At 39.4% G+C, this 7,671-nt stretch overlaps 1 non-coding gene across 1 annotated transcript; it reads right to left on the reverse strand.

The window, feature by feature from the left end:
* Positions 1-6,702: 6,702 nt before the first annotated feature.
* Positions 6,703-6,774, reverse strand: trnap-agg (transfer RNA proline (anticodon AGG)). The gene has a single exon. It is a non-coding gene; the product is annotated as a tRNA-Pro (tRNA).
* Between the last annotated feature and the right edge of the window lie 897 nt (positions 6,775-7,671).

Raw genomic sequence — 7,671 nt, forward strand, 5'->3', positions numbered from 1 at the left:
TTTATCCAGTGTAGATGAAGTGACCTTTTGGTCTCATCCAGCTTTATTTCAACAATCCTTTGGGGGTTTCTATAGAGGATAAACTAAAACAGGACAACATCCTTTTAATCTTGCACAACATTTTCTGGGCGGTTGTCAGATGGGACGGCCTAAACCGGAGAACCAAGGCAAGCCGGGTGGTTTCACCCGTGTTGAAGTGTTTTCCATCATGTCTCAACATTGATCTGCTCCATGAACTGACAAAAAACTGCAATTCCTGCGAGACTGGTACTCCAAGAAAACCAATCACCAAGTGCTCCCTCAACACCTTTGTTTTCCTCATGAGTAATCACGTGTCAAAATCCAGATCGCTGGCTTTTAGATTTGTTGCAGCAGAGCCAGCCTCAGCTGTGAGCCGTTCTTTGGCCAGTGTCCCAAAGCTGCCGTATTCATCTGATGAACACTGAAGAGAATTACTTGCCAAGTACAGTTAATATCCAATTAACCTGATTGCTGAACCCAAATCCCTTCTCCCAAAGGCTGCTACTGTTGATAATGCCCCTCATTACATGGCAATTAACAGAAGGTCCAGTTACTCTTCATTAGAGCACATAGCTCCTATTTGCTTATTCAAGATGGCAACATATGAATGACTGCTAGAAATTCTGCTGAAACAGAGGACTCTTTGATGTGTGGTAATGAGTGACGGCTGGGATCCACTTATTTCTAAACAAACCTTGAGGGTTAATCATTGTATATGCATTCTTCCCTTCAACTGCCTGGATCCATCAGTGAAAGTAAACATACAGTTTTCTCAGTTTTAACTCTTTGGCTCATGAAGATTTCATTTTTGTGGATACAACAATATTCTCCATCAAGACTCCATCAAGTCTTTGTCTCTCATATCAACCCCATTTCCTAAAAACATTTTTATCAACTTGTCTAAGCACGAGTACGTTGGAAACAAAAGTTTAGAATCAGAGGGTAATCCTATGGGGGGTGGGGGGCACAGAACCATGATACAATCATAGCAAATATACAGAAAGAAGATGTAAGAAACCTCAGGGCTAATCTAATATATTTCTACGCTTTAAGTTGTCCTTCTACTTTCATTTTTCCAAATTAAGGTTTTGCTTGATTAGGCTTCGCTGCCAAAGACTGACTCCATTCGGACAATGACTTAAATATTGACCGCGCTCCATACCAGATGGCATGGCATCAGGAAATGGCAGGACATGGTGTGTAATAAATATGGACGTTCAGCCGGACAAAGCCAAAGAGACTGAGCCAACAGCCCCGCTAGGAGGGCGTGGGAGAGTGGAGGGAGAGACGTGATGCAAACACACTGAAGGGAATTTGAGACAAGAATTGTACTCCGAGCAATAGCTCATACACTTCCCAAGGATGTCATTGTCTCCACTTGAGAACCTGCTGGAGAATCATAACGTTTGAATGCTTCCTTCAGTATGAAAGTAATCCAGCGGTGGTCCATGGGTAGTCTGAAAACAGGAACTGCTCATAGTTAATTTGGCATATTTTTACTGGTGCTAATTTGCCAATGATACAATGGTGCCATTTTGCAATTGATGGCATTTATTTTGCGATCATAAAATACTGTACGAATTACAACTCTGACTTGACAATGGTGCTACATTAAGGTCAGATGATCACCAAAGTCACTAGGATTCATCCTCTGGGAACCATGAATGTCTGAATCAATGTAATCACAATCCAGTTGTCAGCACATCTCACTATAAACAAAAATGTCAACCTCATAGTGGCACTAGATGAAAAGTCTGGGGATCATCAAAGTCAGGAAGGCTTTATCCTCTCTGGACCAGGAACGGCTCTGCAAAATTTCATGGCAATCCCTCAAGTATTTGAGATAAGTCAGTCTGTACCCAAAGTGGTGGACCAACCAAGTGCTAATGAAGCTAAAGATGAAAGGAAGAAGAAAAGAAAGATAACATTTAAAGAGAGAGATGGAGATACGACAGACAGCCAGAGAAAGACCTCGAATCTCACGTTTTTGTCTGAAAAAACACAAAATGGATATTTACTGCACTTGTCTGTTTGGTTCGCCTCAGACTAAACACAAAATAGACCTTTGTCTCACTTTTCTGGATGTGTGTGTGTGTTCTTGTTGCACCCTGTTCTTTTATTAGTTCTGCAGGAAAGGAGAACAACTGTTGGGTGGTGTGGCTTCCAGTGCACAGACATGTGTATGCTTCCTTTTTCTTGTGTTATGGCTGTGAGACGACGCTTCTGGAGGCCAAATGAAACAAAGGTCTGAAGGTCACACATGCAAGTCACTGACAGTGTTTTTATTTGGATGTATGTGGGTCACATTTGAATTGAAGAGTCAGTTTCTGACATTAAGAAAATGTGTTTCCAATAAATCTAGTATTAATACATCGTTTTACTCGAACGGGTGCCAAGTGAGGTAAGTTGTCTTGGTTTTGTGCTGCGAGTCATCTTTAAATAGTGACATTTTTCATATTAAACAGTCACTTCTTTGCTATGGTTGTAGCATTAAAATCAGACTTTTATTTGTGTTATCTACAGGAAAAGCATGCAAAATGTATACAGTATATGTGTGATGGCACTAAAAAGATGAAAAGCAGAAAAAAGTCCAAGAACATACAGCACTTACGCTTGGAAACAATAATTTCACTTTGTGACAGTGTCTTGACATGTTGAGTGTAACAGCAAGGTGACTGACATAATGAAACGATAAGTGAAGCACTTATTCACTGGGGATACTTAACTCCTGATCCTCTCGAATTCTCTGAAAGTAGTGTGGTGAGAAATTATGAAAAATGTAGAAAAGCATAAAATTTACATTGAAGTCTTTGTCCAGGGAACACTGGAGGTAGGACTGAGCATCTCTCGGTAGGAAACCTTATCTCACACTGTACCCGAGTACACTCAAAACCATGATACTATTAGCTATGTGTGTCAGTTCAGAATAAATGGAATTTGAACTCGAATCTTCTGCTACTTGATTGAGACAAGTTGAAATTACAGAGTGTGTAAATCATGGCCTACTGGCAATAACCACCGGAGTAAACCTGTATATTGAAATTACTTGGATTTTTAATACACTATTACCAAAATATCCATGGCTTTGGCAGTTTTAAGGATTACTTTGAGACTAGTAACTGATTTGTAGTCGTGTAGAGGCAAAGGTCATACTTTGAGGTATGTACCCTGCGTCATTGAGACTCTGGACACTTAAAGCAGCATTCAGGCCTGGACTAGCTGTAGTTATAGCCTCACATGGCCAAACACACTACAGACAATATATTTTATGCAATAAGATGAGGTTTTAATTTGGAAAACATCCAGTGAAGAATAAATTTAGCTTGGCCAGATACATGCTGGACCAACTAACTTTTAAAACTATGTGCCAAAGATATAAATTGAAGGACGATGCATTACATGGTGTGTTTATCCACTCTAATGGAACTAGAGTGCTAGCTTCCAGGGCCAAGGTACATTTCATGACATAACCGTATCTGATTTCATGCTAAAAAGCCGGTTCTGTACACTATCCTATCAGAGGGTAATGATAGCGGATCTGTCTCGCTCCACCTTGGATTTGCAGTAATTTACACAACAGCAACATCAGCAAATGTTGACCCGAGATAGTGCTACATTCGCAAAATTTCTCTTGAAAGTGAAAACATAATAAGACTGACAGACTTTCCATATGATAATTACACCATTAGGACTAACATGGATAATCAGCTGGTGGGGATGCTGAACGTTTTGCCTTGTGGCCGTAAAGAGCATATGTAAAAGCCTTTTCACAGGATTTTTGTTTTGAAAATGAGTTAACTGTCCAGCTAACGATCAGATGTCATTTCATTTGGAAAAATCAATGGTTGCCGGTAGAGCTCACATGATTAGGTAAATAATCCAGACAGGCTTGCTCATTTATGTATTTTGTTTAATTTGTCACGATCTGTGAAGCACTTTGTAAATGTTATCATGAAAAGTGCTACATAAATATAGTTTACTATTATTATTACTATTATTATTATTATTATATTATAAAAATAACTGGCAACTATTTTTGGATTAATTGATTAATTGATTATCATTAAAACAATTTTCCAAGCTAAAATGCCAGACATTTCATGGCTCCACCCTCTTTGATGTGAAACATTGCTGCTTCTCCTTGCGTCATAGCCAACTGAGCAACAATAACTGGAGGAGGGGACTTCCAGTAACCTGTTAAAATTCATGAAGATGTAAGAAGTTGACTCATCTGATGTGACCAAAAGCCACATGTCAAAGTTAAATTTCAAGTTTGAAATTCTGGGATTTGATGCAAAAGCAACATCAGTTTATGACTAAAGCCTGGGAAAGACATGCATAAATAAACAGACCTCACAACTCCATCAATGGATGTAAGTCCTTCAAAGGCAAGGATGGGGTTGATCGAGGTGGGTGTTTACGGCTATGTGAACCCAAAAGACTTCAATGTCAAAACACACGTTTTCACTTGGTTTCCATTATCGCCTTACAATCCTGTCAGTCTGTGGTGGTTGAGCCTAACGTGCCAACTGGGCCCTTGCACTGTGGTCCAAAGCATGAACGTTGCATAAGATGGAAACTCTAAATCGTTGGTGGGAATGTGATTTCTTTATCTTTCTGTACATTTCTTGGCCCTGACATAGACTTTTTGCATGACTCTCCGTTATCCCAGTGTGTACTGGGATACGCTCCAGCAGCTCGACCCTGAACAGGATAAGAAGTATAACAAAATGAGTCCAGAAACAACATGTGAAAAAACAGAAACACTCCTCTCTCACAGATGACAAGATCTACAGAAATGTGTGCCAAGGAATCTCACTTTTGAATGGCTCCTTGGAACGGGGATTATCATGACCATGTGTGCATGCAGTGTCACGCTGTACTCTTGTGCACATTTTGTACTTTTCTAGCTGTTGTTTAAGTTTTAACAGACGTTTTTTCAATACAAAAGACGTGGGAAGGACATGGCATGGGTACTATGAGGAACAAAACTTGACATGGACGCAGATAATTACAGAAATATATATTATTAGCCTGATTTGTTGTTTACTCTGTATGATATGTGATTATCCCTAATCTGTCATATATGTGTGTTGTTTTTGAGGTGCAACTTTTTCTAACCCTAACAAAAAAACAAAAAACCCTAACCAAAAGTGAGTAGTACATAAATGAAATCTGCCCAACACTGCATGAATATAATATCTTTATGCAGAGTTTATCCATATGGTACTGTTGTCCTACCAAGTCTGCAGAATGTAGTAAAAATAGGTTAGTTAATTGTGCCCTCTGGTGGGCACTGCAGAGAATGAGCAGACTGGACAGAAGTACAGAGGTAGCACGGTGCACCAACTACCAAGGCATCTAAACTAAAGGCACTCATTTTTATAGAATGACCCCCCTCTCACAGCGTTATAGTATTATATTATTCTTTAATGTTGCATTGCTATTTTTAAGAGTTCAAGGCAGATTTCATGTCGTGGCAGGTCATGGTGGCAATAGTTTTAACCACTCTATGTAGTGCTGATTAAAACAAGTGTTTTGTATTTACAAAATCTGCAAAGTGACTACACTTGTCAAATAAATGTGTAAAAAGAACAATATTTCCCTTCTAAGATGTATGAAAATGTTTATGTAAAGTACAGATGGCCTCCTTCAAAACTGTAATTTAGTACCCCACCTTGAGTAACTGTACTTAATTATTTTCCACAGCATTTAGGGATGCAAGTAACAATTACTTCCATTATTTATTGACCTGTTAGGTATTTGTGCGATTTACTACTTAATCATATACATAAAAATGTCAGCAAATCCTCACAGTTGAAGCAAATGCAAAGGGTTTGCTTCATTTATTATCAGAATGGTTGTTGATTAAATAATCCATTCATGGATTAACAATTTCAGAACCAGTCTCGTGTTTAACTGTTTGGAGTTTTGTACCTAGCTGCCTGCTTTTGGTATCTTTTTAGATGTGTTTTAGTTTTAACTATTCTTTCAATTGCCTTCTCATCTTTTTCTTTAATTTACAGCCATTTCTTGCTTTATTGTACAAACGGTGCTACATAAATGAAGTTTATTATTATCATTTTCCCCGTGGATCTAGTATGTACCCCCTAATGGGCAGTGTTAAAGGGCTGATCAGTGGGTAAGTAAGCAAATCCATGCTGTACAGCCAAATGCTGAACAAAGACCAAGGGTTTATTTTGCAATGGAGATTAAAACGACAAAAGACACTAAATCTGTGAAGCTGAATTTAAGAGGAATGCTTGTAAAACGAGCTGAATTTAAGAGGAATGCTTGTAAAACGATGCACAAGACTTCTACTATACTTATATTTGATGGAAAAGTGGATATCATGAGTGTTGGCTTTGAATATTTCACTCAGTGTAAACACCACAGCTTCAGTGAGGAACAAACTGATGCATGTGATACTGTCATATAGATTTAGGTAAACTTAAAACTACTAAATGGGAAAGAAAATGGGAAAACAGCATGTCCAAGGGTTGGAAATCAGGGGTTAGCAACTTAACCTATATACTTAATAAAGCCTAAAACAACATGTTCATTACTTCTACATCTTTGTTTGAACACTGCTTGAAGGTATGCTGCGACTTACTGCCAACTTGCACAAATCACCGACCCCATAAGGACACTAAAAAAACGTCTGAAAACAAAAACCAACGAGGGCTCGTCCGGGATTTGAACCCGGGACCTCTCGCACCCTAAGCGAGAATCATACCCCTAGACCAACGAGCCATGTGCCTTCTCCAGGGGACATTTACAACCAGGCTGCTGCAGATGACCACACACACGACACACATTGTGTCTATGATGTGGTTGAGCACACATCTTTATTCTGTCTTTGTCCACCAAACATTTCTTCTCCGTTTTGAACTTCAAGCTACCGCAGTGGCCTAAAGCTAAATCCTGACTGTCCACGATCAGAAGACTGAAGTAAATGCATAAATGAGTAAATGCAGCTCACAAAGATTCATGTTTCTTAGCATCTTTCTGTCACTTAGCTTGAGTTACGTTGCTAATGAACTAGCTAACTGACTCACACAGGTGTTTCTCCTAAAAACAGGAACCAAAGTGAGCCAAGGTGGGCACAGTAACACCAAATGTCTCTTAAACTTCATCACTAAACTGTATTCAGTGGCGAAGCTCCCCTCTCGGGCGCACATACTCACCGGCAGTGTGTATTACTTGATGTTTAATTGACTGTCTGTCCCGTCGCCGTGAAAAAGTCCGTTTTTTAAAAAGGTGACAGTTTGTTGTTACGTCACTGAATGACCGCCAGAGGTCGTCATACGTCGCCCAGACGACGCAGAGGGCGGAAGCAGAGGAGCCAAACGAGGCAAGAGGTCTCACTCACCTCCACTTCCGGTTTTGTTTAATCCGTTTCACCGCTTCGCTCCTCTGTTGTCTTCTAATCAGTTTCGTATCGTGGAAGGACTGTTTTAATCACTGTCTTCAGTTTTATTTGTCTATTATCTATCTATTTCATTTCTACCTGGCTGATTTTTTCCCTCTGATTCTGTTTGACCTCCAAATCTATGTAAAACACTTGAAACTGAATTAAACACTTGAAAGCCTTGTGTTGATTGAGATAAAGAGTGCAATCGGGAGTATACGTCAGCATAATGTTTTTAG

This window comes from Pempheris klunzingeri, chromosome 2 (genome assembly GCF_042242105.1).
Source record: "Pempheris klunzingeri isolate RE-2024b chromosome 2, fPemKlu1.hap1, whole genome shotgun sequence".
Classification (NCBI taxonomy): Eukaryota; Metazoa; Chordata; class Actinopteri; order Acropomatiformes; family Pempheridae; genus Pempheris; species Pempheris klunzingeri.